This window comes from Bactrocera tryoni, chromosome 3, assembly GCF_016617805.1.
Source record: "Bactrocera tryoni isolate S06 chromosome 3, CSIRO_BtryS06_freeze2, whole genome shotgun sequence".
Classification (NCBI taxonomy): Eukaryota; Metazoa; Arthropoda; class Insecta; order Diptera; family Tephritidae; genus Bactrocera; species Bactrocera tryoni.
This window is the reverse complement of record NC_052501.1, coordinates 33,485,902-33,507,709: the sequence shown is the minus strand read 5'-3', so window position 1 is coordinate 33,507,709 and position 21,808 is coordinate 33,485,902. Positions and strand designations below refer to the sequence as shown.

At 33.0% G+C, this 21,808-nt stretch overlaps 1 pseudogene; it reads right to left on the bottom strand.

Moving 5' to 3' along the window:
• Positions 1-3,331: 3,331 nt before the first annotated feature.
• LOC120771176 overlaps positions 3,332-21,808 on the bottom strand; it is a 33,249-nt pseudogene continuing 14,772 nt past the window's right edge.

Sequence of the window (21,808 nt, the reverse complement as noted above, 5' to 3'; positions counted from 1 at the left end):
CCATGTTTATAAAGGTGCTGCCACATAGGCGTGAACAGTTATTGAAATATACAGGGGTGTTGTGGAATCGAAGACGCATATGAATAGTTATCGGAATTGCAAACAAATTCCGATTTTCTATGGTGTTACAGAATCTGATTGGATTTTTGTCTTTTCGAGCATACGCAAAATCAATATTCAAATCAGCTGTTTACAAATGTGACAAAACTTACAAATATATTTCGAAGCAATCCCATTAAAGTTTTTAATGAGTTCTGATTCAAAGGAAGATCGAATGAAAAAAGACACATTTGGGTGTTAAATTACGTTTTGATAATATTCTTTAAGTATCCGGATTATTTTTCCAAAATCGCAATAATTATGGCATTTTAGGTTTTGTTCTTATTTTTTACCCATAGAAATAAAAGTAAATTAGTTTCTAAAAGTAAAATAACTTGATTTCTTTAATTAGTAAATTAGTTTCTAACAATAAAATAACTTGATTTCTTTAATTACATTTCAAATCTGTCAGCTACTATCTTTTTGTTTTGGTTCTGATAGCAAAACCGATAAATTGGTTTCCGCGATACACAAAACCGATACAAATTCTGTTTCGAACATCACACCATTAATATTAGAATTCATGACACCTACTAATTTTTTTATGCGTTTGAATTCTGATTCCGACAGATATCAGATTCCACAACACCCCTGATAAATTTGATTTTATAGCCTATCCTGGCCTATGGTTTGGTCAAGGAATCTTTGAGTTGCATTGTAAATGAAATTAATAAATGAATACAATGATTCTGATAAGCACTTTTGCGTTCGGCCAATGGTACGCTGAAAGTATCTAAAACTCGGTAAAACATGTTAGTGCCAAAACTTTCGTGACTAGATAAATACTCTCTCATTCACTATTTTTCATCACTATTTTAAGCAATAAATATCAGTGCATTAATTATTCCAGGCCACTCTTTATCGAGTTTGAGAAATACTCGTTAAGTCTGCCCTAAGATCTTCAAATGATGTGTTGATATAGTAAAAAAATTATAAATTTCTTGTAATTCAGCTGCACAAGTTCGCACTAAATTCAACGAGCAAGCGGCGTAAGGAACATGTTATGCTAATGAATTTACGATTTTGTTTCTTGACTGCACCACTAAATATAAACCTGACATATTGCGTGCGTTATCATAAGATTGGATGCGAATGTTCTTTATATCTAAACCATTTTTTAAAGAAATATTAACGGAGCAACTTCAACATCTTTAGCCTTATGGCTAGTATTCGATATACGGTAAAAGCAGATTGGCATTTACCAAAAAGTAAATATGAAGCACAAAATACTGATCTTTTAGTTTTAGACTAAATCAACCATTACCGACCTTGAACTTTCTTCAAAGTACGTTAGAATTAACTAATAGAAAAATCCTCGTTTTAGTTTATAAACATGTCTACAATTTTTAAACTTCATTCTGCGGTACACTGTTCATAGTTGGGCTCTTCAAATTACTCGAATAGCCGGTTTGAAATACTTGTTAGTTCGTATGAATAACATTGTGACTCTTCGAATAAACTTTCGTTCTGCTGCCAGTATTTGAATGAATGAAAATTGTTTGAAATCCAAGCTTAGTTTGATTTTTGCTTGTTTTAAATTTGTAAAATAGCAATATTTTCTACATATAAACTTATTTACATAGAAAAACCATTTTCTAATGAATCATTTTAAAGAATTTGATTATTCCAATGAGAATAAAAAAATGAGTGAACTCTTACTATTCGAATAGTCAACAATTGTCGAAAATGAACGGTTAATCGATTAGTCGACGGCTTACGACTATCCATAAACTGCAAACAATATTATTATGCGAATAATACCATTTGCGGTTAATCCTGTTAGTCGATTATTACAGAACTCGAGTTTCATCGTTGAAATTACTTAATTGTACATACCGTAAAATATCAATTGTTGACCGTCTTTCTTCTTCTTATTCTGATTGTGAAAAATCTGATTGCGTCTCGTTCAGTTATGTATCTTGCAATATAAAAGAATTTCATTGCGATTCTTTGGTATCTTGTGCTGAAAAAAAGTCGCTTAACAGTTTTCAATAATTTATTCTTAATTTATATTTTTAAACATTATGTTCAAAGAAAAAAATATTAACAATTGCATCAAGATACTAAGTAAAAAGGTATTTAGTATTTTGCAAACAATGATTTTTCTATTAAAACTATGATGGATTAATGGAAATATTATATTATGGAAATATTATATTATATTAATAATTAATATATTATATAATATATATATAATATTATAAAGAATTACGACGTCAATGGAAAAATAAATTTTATTATAAATCATTGTCAATTTACTATAGATTCAAATAAAAAAGAATTAATTTTTGGAATAAAATCTTGGTATATTTCTTCAGCTGCAAAGTTTTAACGTTCTGCTATTTTGCCGCCCCTAAATAGTGCCGCCCTAGGCCTTGGCTTCACGGGCTAGGCGGAAACCCATCACTTTTCACGAGCACAATAATTTTCTAAAAACAGTTCAGATCTGAGTGGAGCCCCACACTTAAGGGGGTATTCTTGTCTAGGATTTTGAAAAAATCGATTTTTTTTTTGGATATCTTGAATGTTTAGACTTTCAAAAATATGACCTTGGAAGGATTTTTCAAAATTCGACTTATTTTCGGAGATTTTGAGCCGATTTTGTGACGTGGCGTCTGTGTTCACTAGAATTGTCTCCTAAACTTTAAACTCGTTTTTCTCAAAACTGCCTTTTTCGGAACGATACCCACGATTTCTCAGGTTCTACTGGACCGATTTACTTGAAATTTTTACAGAGTCTTCTTTATAGGCTTGTCTATGGTTGGAACTAGCCCCATGCCCAAATTTTTATTTTTATTATTTTTAAATTCGAAATAGTCAGAAAAAGTGATCCAAAAAAAAACTTTTTTTTTCAGGCAGTCGCCATTTTGTGAAGAATTTTTTTCCACTTTTCCGTAGTTCCGGCCATTACGACATTATTCTAGATTAATAATATTTTTTTTTTTGGTTTCAGATAACTAGGAGGGTTGACCATACCCATGATGGTCACGTGGAATTTTTTAGAGACCCCCCACTTCGTCAGCTCATAATTTTTGAAATTTTTTACTGTTTTTAGTTTTTAATTTTTTTCTGTACTCTTCTAAAATTAACAAATAACTAATAAAAAAAGATAGTAAAAATATTAATTGCCTTTTTTTACGACACTTTAAAAATTACCTGAAATTCATGCTTTTAGACCAGAATACCCCCTTAAGCATTCTGCTTAATGGTCATAATATATTAAAGAAAATCATTGAAATCTCTAATACTATATTAATACTTATATTTTATTATTTCTAATTGTTAAATAAAATACCGAAATTCTAACGACGCTTACTTTTGTACTTCAACAGCGAATGTGAAACGAAAGCTTTAAGCTACGATTGCCCATTCATTAATTATTGGTTCATATGTACATATAGTATACCACACTCGTATACATATGTACTTTTTTCTTTCACAGTATTTTCTTTTGAGTTTTATGTTTTTTTCTTCTTATAAGGCAATTACTATTGTTATTGCGTATTGAACACTAATGATTGTTATCAGCTGATCGCTACTGTAAAATTCATTTAAGACACACATTAACTCATTCATCACTCGAGTAGATCCTTCGATCCTTGTTCCAAAATTCGGGACTCGTGTACGTTATTGCAGCATCGTTACATAACTTATATGTATGCAGGTTAGCACGTATATGTACATATATTCAACTTATTATGTCCTTACATCTATTTACGATATGTTTCCATACATATACACTTAAATTTATTGCTGCTCTTAATTATTACGTATTAGATAACATAAATAGTACAAAGGCTTTAGAATGAATTGGCGCTATCATCACTTGCATATCAAGACATACACACATAATTTTAGTAATAATGTTAAATCGTTTAAAACACGTTTGTGGATAAAAGGCGAAATACTGTTTTATTGACAGCCGAAAATTACAGCCCGTTATTGGCTACCGTCTGCGGTTGTGCGTCTTGAGATGTACGAGGTAGCAGATATTGTTGAGAGGATCTTCGCTGAAACAAATCGGACACGTATTTCGCCTGCAAGGAAAAGAGAAAAGATAGATATTTGTTTAGTTTTTCATTATTTTGGAAGCAGTTGATGCAACTGTTCACTGGTAACTTATTATTATTCTTCTTCTTCTTAATTATATTTAGTATGTATTAAAATCAAAATCAGAAATCAATACACTATTTCTTGAATCAACTATAATCGGCGAGTTTTTGTTAATGAATGAAACTGAACGAAGAAGTTTAGGTTGAATTAGTTTAATGCTTGAACTATTGACGGTTTGCAGGCCAGCGTATGGGCTTACTCTAAGCAGAAAGCAATTTATTAAAAACTCTTCAAAAAGAGTCAAGAATATGCCAGCTTTTACAAAGAAGCTCAACTCGATCAGAAAACATGGCACGTACATATCGTCACCTAAAATGCAAAATAACGTATCATCAAAAACTTCGAAATTGAGTGCTTCATTGATTACGATCCACTACTTCAAATTACATACTATATAGTACATATAAGTACATACATATGTCCAACATTTTAAGGTTCTGCTATCAGATATAACCCAGTTTTAACCAATATTTAAATTTTGTTTCACTAAAGTTGTATTTTATTACGTGTTTCATTCCTTCCTCTGTAAATTTCCGAAAATGTTGTTACGTAATTTTGCATTTTAGGTGACGATATATGTACGTATGTACATATATTTTTAAGTTCTTATTCAATCGCATCAAATTTTAATGCTTATATGTATAGGAAAATCAGTTCGTCATGCTATTCACAAATTGAATAGAAAGTTTATTGACTTCAGATAATGTTTCGAAAATTTGTATTTCACCAAAACGGATAAATTGTTAAACAAATTTATAAAATTATTCGATCTTCTGTCTTAAAATCGGGAAATCGAGATTCTTTTAAGCTACAAATATATGCAGATAAAAATCGAATTGAATTATAGACCAGTATTTTGTGTGAATATTTTATTAAAATGTTAAAATTTGTTAGTTAAAAAAGTAAATGATAGCCGGTTCTATGTTTGAATCAAAATTAAAAAATATATGCATAAAATATGTATATATAAAAACCATTAAACCTCATTATTTAACTGAACCTATTCCGATACTTGGTAAAAGTGGCAACTCAGTTTCAAGTTATTCTTTAAGTTATTCTTATACCGGATAATTAAATTAGAGACAATTTTTGTGACTTGAGACGATTTCGCAATTCAGTACGTAACAGTCTCTCAATTGGAAATGAAAAGGTCTAAACAGTTATGTTATTTTTATTTTTGATTGATTTAAGCCGAAAAAGTTCGGCTTTCGGATTTGAAAAAGAAATGACTCGTAGGAAATACAGTGGAGACAAATAAAATAAAACGACTGCTAATTTTATTGCTCTTTAAAGTTCTCGTTTTTTATTTCAAGTCTCAATTTCTGAACCTCGGCTTAAAAGCTTTATCTTTTCTTTTTACGCCATAATTATCCCAAGTCAAGTTGACGAATGCATAAATGTTGGTTACAGTAGTTTTGGTAATATACATATATTCGTGTATTTTATGCATAAAAATGTAAATAGTTTTAATCTGTTTTTTTAATGTGCTTAATGGGCCCCAATGTATTCCAATTGAACCAATCCTTCGGAACAAAGTAACGCTAGAAGAATTAAGGAGATATGGCGTCAGTGAATATGATGTGTTCTTATAAGTACATATGTAAATATATATGTACATGCAAACAAATGTAAACACAAAATTTTACATTTCCTAAACACACATACGTGTATATATGTAAATACATGAGAATGTAGTGAACGCTATTAAGAAAAACTAGCATAACTATAAGTGACCTGGCGGAAAGGGGGCTTAGGTGTCAAAAAAAAGGAGAACAATTAATGAGATAACGAGAAACTGACGATTATTTTTAACAGCTTTTCCCAGAAAACTAGTTTTCGCACGTTAGCTCCCTTTTCGTAGACCAGGTCACATATATAAGCAAAGCCACATGCAAACTGAAATTAATGTCTTGAACGTCTTCTTTTTTATTGTTTTTTAGAAATAAAATAAGTGGAAATTTTATTTGGTATACAAAAGTAGGTATTTTACGTATTGGTTTGACAATTCGTTGATTTTTAAGGCGGAATGAAATTAGGAAAACTTACCACAATGACGGCAGTGAGAGCCCCTATTGTAGAACCAGCCAGCACATCAGACCAATGGTGTTTGTAATCGGATACCCTACTCAAGGCCGTGTACCACGCGATCATAATGAAAAGGAATTGCAGAAAGTGTCGCAACAGCTTCGATCCATGCCAGTTCATGCGCGATTGTAGGTATAACTGTAAATTAAGAGACAATTTTTACTTCATAACCCAAAAAATATGATAATATTTCATACTTACCGCGGTATAAACCATTGTGTAGAATGTAAAGCTTGAATGCCCACTGGGGAAAGAGAGACGTACTTCTTTTAGCATGCGCTTCGAGGAATCGTCACCTCTGCAGGTGAAATCTTCAATATACCTTCCCACGTTGATAGCATCATCACAAGTGGTGCCGTCGGATATGATAGGCTGGCAGACCTGTTTTACACATTGTATAATGTTTATCGTGATTACATTTTTTATTTACATATAGTGCCCATTTAAAATCAAATAGATCTTTTACAAATTTATTGTTACTTATGAGATTGAGATATAGTAAGAGTACTCATTCATTCTATGTTTTAAAAGGTTCTTCCTAATTAAAATGTACACGGTTGTGCCAGAGAACTTAAAAGTTTTTAAGATCTCTGGTCTATAGTGCTTCCATAGCAATGCTCATCACTTTGAAAACCCACACATAGATGGCGCAACGCTTTCGAAATTGGCAGTGCTGCCAAGAATGTTCAAATAGATTTGTCAACGCCTGCAGAATAGCTTATACCATGTTCAGACCGAAAATTTAAAAGATTAGATTATATTTAAGCATTTCATAACCCAACAGTGTTCTCACTGCCGTTAGAAAGATCAAAAAACAGCTGTTATTGTCATTCAAGAATTCACAACGCCTAATATTTATTAAAAGAAAAGATTGTCTTATAGTATTTTGAAATAAAAAGACGGTTTTTTTTAATATTTTTCTTATAATAAAATTAATGGATCCATTTTTTCATTTGTTAAGTCGATTTTCAGATGAAATTAGATTCATTGCTTTAAAAAAAATTTGTTTGTTTACATTTTTTTCCCTTTGTAGTGTCCAAATCAGCTGTGATAATGTAACAGATTTCCAGTGCTGACAAGTAGATTGCGCTAAATCAGAGTCGCACAGAGAGATTTAGCGTGGATCAGTTTCAAATCATTTCAATGAAGTGATTTGGAACTGCCATTTTTGTATGGCGAAATCTTGATAAATTTTTAGGATTAGTGGGATAATCCATTCAACAGCCGAAATCGTGTGATTAAGTGTCGGTCTGAACATGGTATTATATTCTTTATATTCTTATATTCTCAATAGCCGAGATTGTTAGGCACTTTCAAAAACTATCGAGTTTGTTGATTACATCTGAACAGCACAAGAATTAACGATTTTCTGATCTCTTGAGAAAGCATGTTGTGTTTAGTTTTGATAGTTAATATTTGATTTTTACATTAAAATTAAAATTAGCAAGAACACAACAATATACATACTTATGTACATATGTATGTATTTGAATGTTTAATTGAAATTAAAAAAAGGTACTAATAGATCAATTATATTATACTATTTACATATGTATATGCAGCTATAAAAAACTGATTCGAAGAATACGTTTAATATGCATAACTCCTAAGCCACTAAAGCTACAACAACAAAATTTGCTAAGGGCAAATATTCAAGAACTCCTACCGACATTGTGAAATTGGATGAAATCGGAAGATGACCCCGCTTACTTCCATATAACGGTGCTATTCAAAACTACTAACAACGCAATGAATCAATAACTAATCACGCTAAAGACATTAAATTTTACCTCCGAGATGGCATGGGAGGGCTTTATGGGAACCGGTATGAAAATTCCAGTACACAAATCAAAAAACCATTAATATAACGGAATAAAACTTTGCACGAATAATGCCTTATAACTAAAAATTGTCGAAACTCGAGAAAAACTGTACAAGCCCCTAGATACCGAATATTTGGACCCCAGGGGGCCTATTCTGTAACTCGATTCGAAAATGTATTCTATTCGAAATTCGGACCTACTTTATCATTATGCGAAAGTTGTACCACCCTGTGCCAGAAAAAATACGTGCAATATTCGTTTTTGCTTTCTACAACTCAAAAGCTAACGAATATTTTATTCGAAAATTGGGTTGAAAACCCGAAAATCGAGTTACAGAATATAAAAAATCCGAATTCGAGTAAATTGATTTCCGAATCGAGTTACAGAATAGGCCCCCAGTATTTTTAGTTGACTTTTAGATATACGATTGAAATTCGGAAAAACTCATTTTTTGACAACAGTTATTCTGTTTATTAAAATGGGTTGAATCGGGCCAATACTTCTCTTAGTCCCTATATATGTACCTAACATAAAGATTTTCGAACTACCGGCTGACTTTATGCCACATATGTATATCGGCCAATATGTGAGTTATCTCAATGCAAATGAAAAAGCCTGTATTCTCCTAACAGTTTATCTCTGTGGCTAAAATAGATAAATGTGAGCGAAAACTTCACCTAGCCCCTAACGAACACCTTTTCGATCGTTTTGCACCTTAAAGTATTTGCCTGGCTTTGTGTCTTGTAAGTTGAAAGAGTGTGAAATGTTCGGTTACATCCGAACTTAGTCCTTTCTTACTTGTTTTTTGTTATTTTTATATTCCAAATGTCTTTTATTTAATTTTGGCCAGAAAGTACAAAAATTCTTTAGAGAACGTATTGATATACAGATTTATTCTTATCTTCTATAAACTAAAAAAAATTATTACATACAAAACAACAAAGTTATGGACGAAAAACTCAAAAATTGCGTTAACAAAAGTCTACATACTGTACAAAAATAACAGATTTTAGTGCAAAAACTTTAGTTAGTTCTAGGTATTATTGCTTTTTGATATTTAGTTGACATCTATAACCGCTTGAAGCTGCTTTGGCATCGAATCTACACAAATTTGGCAAATATGTAGACGTAATGCCCCTTCTAGCTCCATATATGCGTTTTTTGAGTGCAACAGCGGTAAAAATCTGTTTTTCCTAATGCTTTCCCAACAAAATTTCCTAGACATTTTCAAAAATATTTTAAACTGGGTTTTGAAATGGTATGTTTAAGTGTTTGAGACAATAATAAAGCAGTCAATACTTAATAATTAAAACCCTATTCTTATACTGTTGAGAGATTAAACTGGAATCAGGAGCCAATTTTCCACTAAAGGTATCAATTTATGTTCCAACAGCGTCTTTTACTTGTAACGATCCATATTACCCTCATTAAAGACTAAAATGCCAATTGCAGAGGTCCAGAAATCCATCCCCCATTCTTTACATTCTTTGGCCAATTCTAAATGAAGTTTCCTTTAAGCGGCTTCTTGCAGAGAACGAATGTATGTATGGGGTATTCCATACCAAATCGACCACTTTTGAACCCGACCCCTTTAGATTTTGCTGAAACTTATCCATCCTTTTCTACCCTTTGAAAAACATTTTTGAGAATTTTTTCAAAATTTTTTGTCCAACTTCAAAAAAGTTATGAATTTTTCAAAAAAATGGCTTTTTTATTTTCAAATAGCCATAACTTTTGTAGAAATTGACTTTTGGGGACCTTTTTTTTTTTAAATTTTTGTTTTTGAATGAACTTTTCGAAAAAATACACGAAAAAAATTTAACACGATCAATTATATAAAATAATCGGTTTTTTTAAGTAAAATCGTCAGGTTTTTGAAATTTGCCATTTTTTGAAAGTTCGCCATTTTTTTTTTTTTAAACTTCAAATAATTTGCCAACTATCCCTGCTAATCCCGGAGTGGGCCGATTTTTTATATTTTTTTATTTTTTTCATTTTTGAAAATTTGACATTTTTTTTTGGATTGTTTCAAAAAAGTTCTGCGAAGCAGAAATCGTTGCATTTAATTATATCAGTTCATCTGAAAATTTCTTTATCAATCTAATTGGTAATAGAGTTTATATAGTAACATTGTAGTTACTTGAAATAACACTATTGGTGGCTCCACCCATTATCAGTTTTACAAGCGCCCTGGAATATCTGTCCATTATCTTCTGTTACAAGCTTCTAAAGCAAGGAATTCTAAAACTTTTGATATATACTATAAGTATACATACATAAGTACATATCTATTTTTTCATGTAATTTTGAATTATAATAAATAACGAACCTTACGTAATATAAATCTACACACAATCAATACATAATTACATATGTACATATGTACATATATGGGTGTTTAAGAGGATATTAGCTTTTCTCAACTGAAACTGCCATAAACCCTCAGCTGGTTGCAATTATGAAATTCTGAAATTTTAATATCACTATTGATAACGCAATATTGTAGATATCTACATACATACATACTTATGTACTTACGGCAAAATTATCCCTTTAATGGCTTCAAAGCGTAATTCACTGCGCTTGCACCATTCAATTCCGACATTGTCGCTGTTGCGCTGTTGCGCTGTTGTCGTCACATGTGTTACAAATTATGATTATATTTTTTTAGAATACTTGTTATGTACAGAAATGCAGATTTGAACTCCCCTTTCAACATTGGAAACATAAAATGAAATGAGTACGCCTCTATACATAAAACCAAGCCATTTGCACATGTTTTATGGGTACAAATGGAAACACACATTTATTCGTACAGTGTGTACATAAGTATGTACATGGTTTTTGGCCCATATTTTACCACTCTCGTATGTCTTGAACATGACGTTTTGATTGCATTAATTGCCCCTAAAATTGCTCAAATTTTTCCCACTTTTATTATAATACTACACACATGCACAGACACACGACAAAAATGGAGCTTCTACTTACAGCAAAAAAGTGTGGTCTCAGTCGCCCTATAGAGTATTTAGCAATGTCGGTCATTGGCCCGACAAACAGCTGCTCCGAATCCGAAGACTCCAATACTTTTGTAGCGTACTGCACCGTAAACAGGAATTTCGTGAGTCCATGAAGACATACCGACGTTGTGTAATTATATCCTCCGTTGAAGCCTTGGCATTATTCGCCTTCACAATTTCAACTATAAGAATCTGAAAGAGTTATAAGAAAATTTAGTATAAAACGAGTTTCTGGAAATGATAATGAAGATTAAGCATGTAAATAATAGTAGAGAGAGTCAATTCTTATTCTATAAGGCATTCACCTCCTAGTAAATTAAGGGGGGGGCTAAGGTTTGACAACTTTTTATTTTCCATTTTTTTTTAGTTTTTTTTCTGAACCATCAACATCTCAAGAATATTGTGTTAAAGTTTTAAGTCATTCGGTGAAAAACTAACGAAGTTACAACAGGTTAAATAACGGTACCTCTTACTTAGGTTTGCGCGCCTTCCAGCTACCTGCGCTGAGCGGCAAAAACTTTTAATCGATTTTCCCAAATATGTCATTTTTAAAGTCGGTGACCAACCTACAGAAAAAACTACTGCATCGATCGTTTTGAAATTTTGTACAAATATTTTACATGTATAGCTCTCGAATGACGTCGAGTTTTTCCAAAAATTTTAATTACTAACAATTTTACAATAACAAATAGATTGATTTTTTCGTCTAAAATCATCATTTTGTCTTGAAAATGGTACCAAAAATTGAAAAATTAAAAAATTAAAAAAAAACTCGACGTCAATTGAATGATAAACTAATAAACTAAAGAAACATTTTGATTTTTTGATTTCAGATAATCCAGTGATTCTGTAGGCTGGTCACCGCACAAAAACTTCTTTTCGAGGTGCCTGCAGAGATCGACGATAAATCCGTTATTCCTTCCTACAATAGTGAGACTTTTATAAACTATAATATTTTATTTTAGGTTTGAAAAAGTTGTAAAAGAAACTAAGAATTACGTTTTATCAATAAGTTTTAATTTTTCTGGAACCCCGTTCATCAGTGCTTTTATGGTAGTGTTTGATCCTCTTCTAGCTACTGAAGACGCCTTCTTTTACTTACTTTTGGTCACTTTTTTGTTGCCTTCGTCTCCCTTTTTACTAAATCTAATCTCTCAATCGACCTTAATTCTGAACAGTAGGTGGATTTGGTTCTCTAGGTAATAAAATCACTCCATTTCGTTTGAACGACTCTAAGGCTGTTTTGCTATAGTGACGCGAAGCGAAGTCAGGCAAAAAAAAAAGGTGGACACTTCATGTTGCCTTAAAAGTGGGAGCAATCTATGTATTTTACATAAATATTTTGCTGTTGATTGTACTCGATGTAATGAATGAGCTACTCCTTTAGCTACAACTTCGAATTGTCTGGCAGACAAAAAATATTTATGAAAATATTGTCACCTGTTTGGCTTTGCAGTTTTCAGTAACATTTCCTCGAGAATCGGCTGTTAGTTGAGAAAAGTCCGTTAAAACGTGAGTCTCAGCATTCGAATTTCTTAACAAAATCTTTTGTCAGCTTCTGTTGTTGTTCTTGACGGCAATCCTATCCAGAATTTTCTGTACCTTGTACGACTTCAAGCTCAGCTTCCATCTGCGTCCTGTGTTTAAAAGATTGTGAGCAGCCAACCTTCCTCATCAATTTCCTTCCAGAAATGCTTGGGTCTTTCTTGAGAGTAGTCACAACGTTCTTCGCCTTCTCACGATCAAATGACGTTTTTTTTACCAGAACATTTCTTCTTATCGTTGCCCACATCTTCCTTAAAGCTCCTAACTCTTTCGCAATTTTCTTAAAAGACCAATGCGGTTGCTTTGAAAATTTTTGATAATGCTTACGCACATTTCCACTACGCCGGTCATTTTCGTGTTAAATAAATTTTTAATTGCACCGCATGCACGATTTAATTCGACGCAGTCCGTAGTGTTTCAAGTTTTTTATTTACGTATGATTAATGGATATTCATCAGTAGTGAAACATTATAGTTTCTTGGGTGAACTAATTTTAGATACTTATGTTCCCTCAGCATACTTTGATGGATTGATGGATTCAAGCTTAATAACGTTTATATGAGAGAATTGTTAAAAATAAAGGATCCTACGTTACGTGTAGAAATTCACGCAAGTGAGGAAAGTTCTCATGTGCCATTCACTTGGAAGTGGCTAGAAACGATTCTTTTATATGTGACATTCCACTCTTAGACTAAAAATCCTGTGCGTTGCCAAAAACATCGGTTTGAAGGCGAGCTAAAGTGAAAAGGCAAAACACCACCAATGAAAAGAGGAAACAGCTAGCTGTTCTCAACTTGGTTAAAATCTCGTAAGTGGTGACTACGCCAATAAAGATGAACAAGTTTAAAATGAAATAAATAACAAATCTTGTTGGATAAGGGCAAGCCTGTCCACCGACTATGTAACGGTTATGGCGAAAACTATAAAAAATACATCTCAATAATTATGTTGAACTAAATATCTCAATAAAGATATGCGTGAGAAGCATTAAATTTCAGATCTTACACGATTCAGAAACCGGTCAAAAGTGGACGTAAACCGTCTACGTTTAGATGGCATCCTATGTCTCAGAGCCAACACGACTAATTTCGACCAAATTTAGTAAATAACATTATCCGATAACAACTATATCTTCTTCGCATGTATCACAACTTTAAGTTCCATATGATTCTTTTGCTTTTCGAAATAAAACTAGAGTAATACCTTTAGGCCTTGCCATCTCACGCCAAATAAATTTTGAAGTCGCACAATAACTTTTCAATTCCCATATACCGAATACGACAATCAATTTGTGAGATGTGTTATTGAAATACAGAGAACTTATTTTCCTGGTAATAATGTGCCCTTGTATCAAAAATCACGCGAATATAAAATTTTCGGTTACACCTGAACTTAGCTCATCGTTAATTGTTTTAAATGATTTCTAGTTTTGTGCATGGCAGCATGTGTTTCTCACGACTTTCAATACAAAACTTGTGTTGTTGGTAAATTGCTATGGTCTGTACATTCATACTATACTTATGTATGTATGTATATAATAAAATTTAAGTGTATACGAACACTTATGGATGCGCATAACAAGTACTTTTCAAAATGTGAAAAATGGACGAGAGGCTTTTCTATGATTCTGCTTATATACATATATACATACATATACATATATACGAATTTTGAATTGTAACAAATCGACAGCTGGTGACACTTGGTAATATGTGTCAACTAATGGTGAAGACGAATTAAATTGAAAACACTGGATTTGATCGGCCCAACAATGTGCCATACTTAACGGAATGTACGATCAAATGTGCTAGAACATCTGCTTCTCAGCATTTTCTTCATCTTTAATTGCCCTCAAAAATAGTGTCGGCATTTTATTTGACTATTGAGCATATACAAAGTTGCGCAACAAATGTAAGTACTATATTTCGTCTTCAATTGAGAACAAATGGCTGCCAATATTTGTAGCTTCATATAAACTCAATTCAACTCGAACCGATGAATTACTCAAATTCTAAATATTTCCTCTATCTCATAGATAAACACCCTTGCTTAGTTGTAAAAATAACATTCTTAGCTTTACCGAGCTTATATTTGGGATTGCCATCACTTACCAATCCAATTGGCAGGACCAGTCCTATAAAATACAGCATCCAATTCCGAATTGTTGAAGTTTTGAAAGGATGTTTCAGCGATTCGTCGTCGCAAAAGAATCCACGCTGATATGCAGTGCCCCACAAATAAAAGCATAAGATCGGAAAGCCCACTGAAATAAAAAAAAACAAATTGGTCGACATTACAATGATTATTTAAACAACAAATTATATATTACAACTGAAATCTAATAATAGGCGTGTTTTATTTGACCAGCAAATTAAGCTATTAGCTTATTTTGTATGGAAGACTTATAGCATTGACAGACGGCAGCGTTAAACCAGATTAATTGCATTTTTCGGGATTAATTCAGGAGTTACTACAGCTAACTCCGTTGCTGAATCCAAAAATAACTCTCAAAATTTTAGGGAGTTTGTGAGATTTTCGTTGGCAACATTGTTAAAAATGGCCAATTTTCATCTAATGTGAATGAAATACAAGCAACCCTGGCAGCTGTTTATCAAATTCTCAATATAATATCAATAAAACTTCTATGTTATGATGCAGTTTTAAAAATAATGTGTTGATATGCTTTTGTAATAAAAAATGGTTTGGTAAAAATTGGTCGGCTAACAACCGTAATGTTTATCTTCTATCAATTTTCATTGAAAATATTATAAAAAGGACAATGAGCTGTTTATGAGAGTTTCAAACTCGTATAGCTGCCGTCTGTCACCTACAAATTTGGATCTGATTAAGTGCGCAGTTAATCCGGATTAACGCTGCTGTCTGTCAAGGCTATTAGCCAACATAATTATGTTGGCTTGTTATAAGCTATCATAGCTTGTATATTGAACTAAAGGCATTGCCAGTTCATCGCTTTTTTCATTCACAATAGCAAGGCTTTTCCCCCAAAAAAGTAGTTGGCAAAACGAGAAACCTCTTGTTGACAGATGAAAATGTAAACAAACCAAAATTGCATATTGTTTGGATGAGTATTGAGTTAAAATTAAGACAAATATGTACACTTGTTTTCAGTTTTATGTATTCTAGACCTCAAATAACTAAAATAAATATATTTGCATAGTATATAAATATTCCGTTTACAAATTTGAAATTTCAAACTAAATTGATCAGCTTTCTTGTCCGCATTACCAACCCAATTAATTTTTAAGCAAATATATGCAATAAGCTAAGTACTTACGTTTTATTTGCCCATAATTTAGCTATTAGTTTGTGATGGTCAAATACTCGTAAAACACGGCTAATTAAATCTTAAAGCGATACGTGGCGGGACTCAAACCCAGCGCACAACCCTGGGGACGGATGTTTTTTGGCTACCCAGAGGATATTTAGTCTAAGGCCGGAAGTCGACTTCTGGCCATTGCCAAGAGAATGACGCGCAGAGAACTTTCCTCTTTTCCGTGAACTTCTAGGCCATGGAGAAGAACTGGCTACACTTGGAATTTCTAATTGGCGCCAAACAGCGAAAAATAAGAACGATTGGCGCGTTGTTGTAAACTCGGCTATAGCCGCGTAAGCGTTGTACTATATGCCGATAAAGAAGAAGATGCTTTGACTAGAGAATGTAGTAGACGGAGCAGCCATTAAAATACTAAACTTCATTCCTTTACTACTTTCATTGAAATAACCTCTGTGTTTTGCATACCCTGAACAGGGTAACATCCAGAAGAAAACGTATGAGACTCTATAAAATATTCTATACCTAAATGATTAGCGTGATTAGCTGAATCGATTTAACGGAACCCAGGAATCAAGTGCTTGTATTGAAACCTTTTAAATTCTACGAGATAAGTTGAAGAATTTCGCACGGCTTTTTTACCAACGAAAATATATGATCTCCGAAGAAATTTTTCAGATCGGATCTCTATAGCTATATATATGTATGTATGCTATGTATACAATGTAAACAATCGGAATATAGTGATTGTATGGAATACTTTTTTATTTTTATCTTTAAAAAGGTCGGCGTGAGTTATTGTCAAAGGTTATATTGCAAACTCCAAAGAAATGGTTCAGATCGAATAACTATACGATGACAGTCTTCCCAATGGGTTAGATTTCATTCAAGAAAACGTAAATATAAAATAAAAGTGTTCATGAGTTGTTAAAACTCATTTTCAGTGTAACAAATGATAGCCAAAAATTAAGGCGATCAGAAGGGATCGAAAATTCGCCAATGTCGTCACAAAGGTAATGTCCATAATGACAAAAGTCGCGACAACCAAATGCGTACATAATAGGCAGCGTTCATACAAGAACGTCTATGCGAAGTAGTGCCTCATACGAGCAGAGATGTACATATGTACATATGTATCTCTGAGTGTATATTCACATATTAGGTTGTATGGAGAATTAGAAGAACACAATTTATCCATAGAAGCTACCACAAGCAGCAAGATCAAAAAATTACAACAAAAAAGTAGAAACTGGTACCATAGATCATAAGGGATTATAGTCGTATATTCTTCATACATAGTAGGTAATGTGCAAGAAGTAGAAGTATTAAGTCGAGCTACTTATCTTGCAGTGCCAAGCTATTGTATTAAAATAGATATGTACATGTATATTTTTACATTTGTATGCACATACTCCATAAAAGTAAGCTACATATGTACATATGTACAAAAAGTGATCTATATTTCGGTTTCGATTTTTTATTGCCTTCACATCCGTGACACGGTAAAATCTTTATACCTGTGTGTATCTGTTCCTTTCAGGTGAAATACAATGCCACTGGGTTTGAAAGCATCATATTTACAGTCATTTATAGGTATGTACATATGTATATGTAAGACAACAATGCCTCCGAGCTAAAAAGTATCGGGATTGACATCAAAGTGGGACCAAACACATCCTTTGTTTGAAATGTTGGAAACGTCATTAATTTTTTTATTCTTTCGCCGCACTGAAATTAAAATTATGCTATATAGAGCCTATGTATATAAGTATGTATATACATTGTATATACACTGTATATAGAGAAAATTACTCAGCACTTAAAACGGTATTAAGATAAAAAAAATGATAACTTTGGTTGTACCGAAGCTGTAATACGCTTTATAAATACAAAATATTCCTTACAAAAACTTTTATCAGCCAGTTTTTATGGCAGTTATATGCTGAAACAATCCGATCTAAATAATTTCTTCCGAGATTACGCCATTGCTTTCAACAATATCACATGAAAAATTTCATCAAAATGCCACATCAACTGAGCAGCTCCATATACAGACCGACGGGCAGACGGACATTTCTAAATCGATACTTCCGACAAGTTGAGTATTTAGGCACGACGCACTCAGCTCTCAGAAAGAAACTGCCGTGCAACGTCTTTTGTTAAATATAACCTAAACAAGAGGTGATCTTTTACACTAACTTGTTCATATATGTACAAGGTCTGTCGCAAAAGAAACAGGACTGTAAAAAAAAAAATAATATTTTTCAAAAGTTATATTTTTTTATTCAAAGTAGTTTCCTAGTGCTTCGATACAGTGTTAAGCCCGGTCAATTAGCATTTCAAATGAGTGTTTAAGGTCATTTTTCGGAATGCTCTTGAGAATATCGGTCGTCGCCTTTTGGATAGCTGAAATGTCCTGAAACCAGTGTCCTTTTATGGGCAAATGAAGATTTCCAAATAGGTAAAAATCACAGGGTGCCAGATCAGGTGAGTAGGGTGAGTGACAAGCGGACAAGCGTCGACCGATGACACGGCGCATTATCGTGCAACAGGCGCCAGGACCCTGCCTCACGGCATTGTGGTCGCGCACAACGAATGCGTGACAAAAGACGCTTCATAACACCAAGGTAAAACACAGCATTAATCGTTTGGCCAGGTGGGACGAACTCTCGGTGTACAATACCCTCAGAATCGTAAAAACAAATCAGCATTGTCTTTATTTTTGACTTCTGAAAACGACCGACTTCCGATCGTCACAGAGGTCCTCACGACCTTCTTGGAATCGCTTAAACCACTCATGCACATTACTACGGGATAGGCACTGATCACCATAAACTTTTTTTTATCATTTGAAATGTTTCAGTAAACGTTTTCCCAAGTTTAAAACAAAATTTAATATTTGCTCTTTGCATTTTACGACCGATGACCAAAAGCTGCTGTCACTTTTTGATCGATAACATGGATTGTAGTTATCCAATTGTCTTAAAATGTTTACGAAATGTCAACAAGAGATCAAACTTTTTATTTCATATACCCACCAATAGGTGGCGCCACCAGAAACAGTTCTATTTAAAAAGTTCTGTTTCTTTTGCGACAGACCTTGTATATATACGCATAAACGGTTAAGATGGCGAGAAGAGTTGAATTCCGGCTGACCGTCCGTGCCTGCGATAACTTATACATAGCTCAACTAGTCGGCACTGCAAAATCGCAGCCCGAATCAGCTGATACGACCTAACTTATGAGAGGGCTATGTATATGATTAGTCAACACCGCTTCTATATAATAAAAATTGTCTTCAATATATTTGAATTTTTTTTAAACTAACTCAAAATCAGAGTCGAATGCTATTATTTCTAGATATATAAATAATTTTTAATAGTTTGATTTCAGTTTTGATATTTTATATTATGAAAAATTAAAATTGAAAAGTTGTGTACATTGTTCAAATGGAAACAAAAGAGAACAGCTGATTTCTACGTTGTCACTACGGGCTCAACTTTTGACAAATTTTGTTCACTACGGGCGGCAACTAAGGAAGAGCGGAACGGAATTCACTAGTTGTACTATTAGGATACAAAATTGTAAGTTGTTACAGGGAACTGCAACAGGTTTGAAACTCCCTACAAGGTTCAATATATGGGGTATTCCATACCAAATCGGCCACTTTTGAACCCGACCCCTTTAGATTTTGCTGAAACTTATCCATCCTTTTCTACCCTTTGAAAAACATTTTGGAGAATTTTTTCAAAATTTTTTGTCCAACTTCAAAAAAGTTATGAATTTTTCAAAAAAATGCCTTTTTTTATTTTGAAATAGCTATAACTTTTGTAGAAATTGAATTTTGGGAATCTTTTTTTTTAAATTTTTGTTTTTGAATGAACTTTTCGAAAAAATACACGAAAAAAATTTAACACGATCAATTATATAAAATAATCGGGTTTTTTTAATTAAAATCGTCATTTTTTTTGGAAGTTCACCATTTTTGTTTTTTTTTTCGTAAAAAAAACTTCAATTAATTTGACAACTAGCCCTGCTAATCCCGGAGTGGGCCGATTTTATTTATATTTTTTTTATTTATTTAAAGAAAAACTGTCAAATTTTCAAAAATGAAAAATATAAAAAAAATTTTGAAAAAATTCTCAAAAATGTTTTTCAAAGGGTAGAAAAGGATGGATAAGTTTCAGCAAAATCTAAAGGGGTCGGGTTCAAAAGTGGTCGATTTGGTATGGAATAACCCATATGTACTTATCTCATAAGCCAAAAACTTTATTAATCAAATTTGCTGAGGATAAATCCATCCAGCACCTCCTTAGATAATGTGAAAACCAACCAAATCGTTAGTAAAATCGTTAGTTTGAAAAACAATAGAAAGACATACATATGTACATATGTATGTATGTCAAATTGTCAGAGCGTTAAAAGATGAAGAGTCGTCCAACAATAAGCTTCGTTTTGATATTTTACGCCTCGATCTGAACGTAATCTGCAACCCATTTTTTTTATTTTTCAGTAAAAAAAATAAACATATTAAATTAATATTCCCTACAAGGATAGCCCCTGAAAATATCCCTAAAAATATAACACCTCTAAAAAATCCCATTCGACTATTTCAAAACCCTAAATTTAGGGCGAAAACCCCTGCCCTTCAATTTGCACGCTCTCATTTATATTAGAAAAAAACCTCATTTCTATGCGCTGTGTAAGGTATAACTCGAGTACGTAGGTTGCCTTTTATTTTTCGGGATAAGAGAACAAGAATATTGGTTTTCAAAATATTTTCCATTAAGATCTATACTTTTTTGCATGCGTTTGAACAAATTGTCGACGCATTTTTGCCACTCTGCTTGAGGTATCTCAAAAACATACCTTTTGAACGCATTATTTTCTACGAACGGGAATAAAAGGAAGTCATTCGTTGCCAGGAAGGGACTTTACGGTAGATGTCTCATCACATTTATGTTTTCAGTGTTCAAAAATGCAGTCCTTTCAGTCAATGTGTGAAGGATAGCATTGTGTTTTTGAATCTTCGGCTGATATGATAGTTTTCCTGATTTCTTGAAAGCCAACTGGCAAAAAATGGTTATGTACAACTCAGAAATTACTGATCTGTGTTTTTCTAGTGGTGTGGTTGCGACATATCTAGTTTTTTTCAAGAAGACAGACAACTATTGGTTTGGAAGTGCTTCGTGAGCGAACACTGGTCCTTGGTGGAGCTTCATCGTAAAAAGTTGAATTAAGTTTATCGAAGCGCTGTTGCTGAGATAACCTACGTCGAATGTTAAGTTACTGTAAACAACACAAATAGCGATCGTATGTCAAAACGTTCTGAGTATGCATACGAGAACTTTACGAAAAATTGTGAGTTTCCAGATTGCAAAACTAGTGTTGCCAAATCCCGAAATATAAAAGGCAACCTACGTAGTTTTCACATGCAATGTTTGTCTACGCAGTGCTGCACTACTACGTACGCATAACTGAACCTTTGCGCAACAAATTCTTACAAAAACAAAAAAATATTTCCACGATTATCATCCTTGCAAGTTGCGAGGGTATACATACATACATATGTATGTACATAACTTTTGTTTTGTCTCCAAATATTTGATATTAAGTTAACGTTTTCGGTAGTAGTTCTTTTGTACTACCGACGTTGGACAAACAATTATTAGATATACGTAGCAGCAAATATTTTCTATCTTAAAAGTACCGCTTTTGTCAACTTTTTTTTTTTATTACCACATCCGAGCTTTAGATCTGCCAACAACTACAAATATGTTGTTGATGTGTATATACAACCTTGTTCGCTTCCTTCCCTTGTAACCAGATTA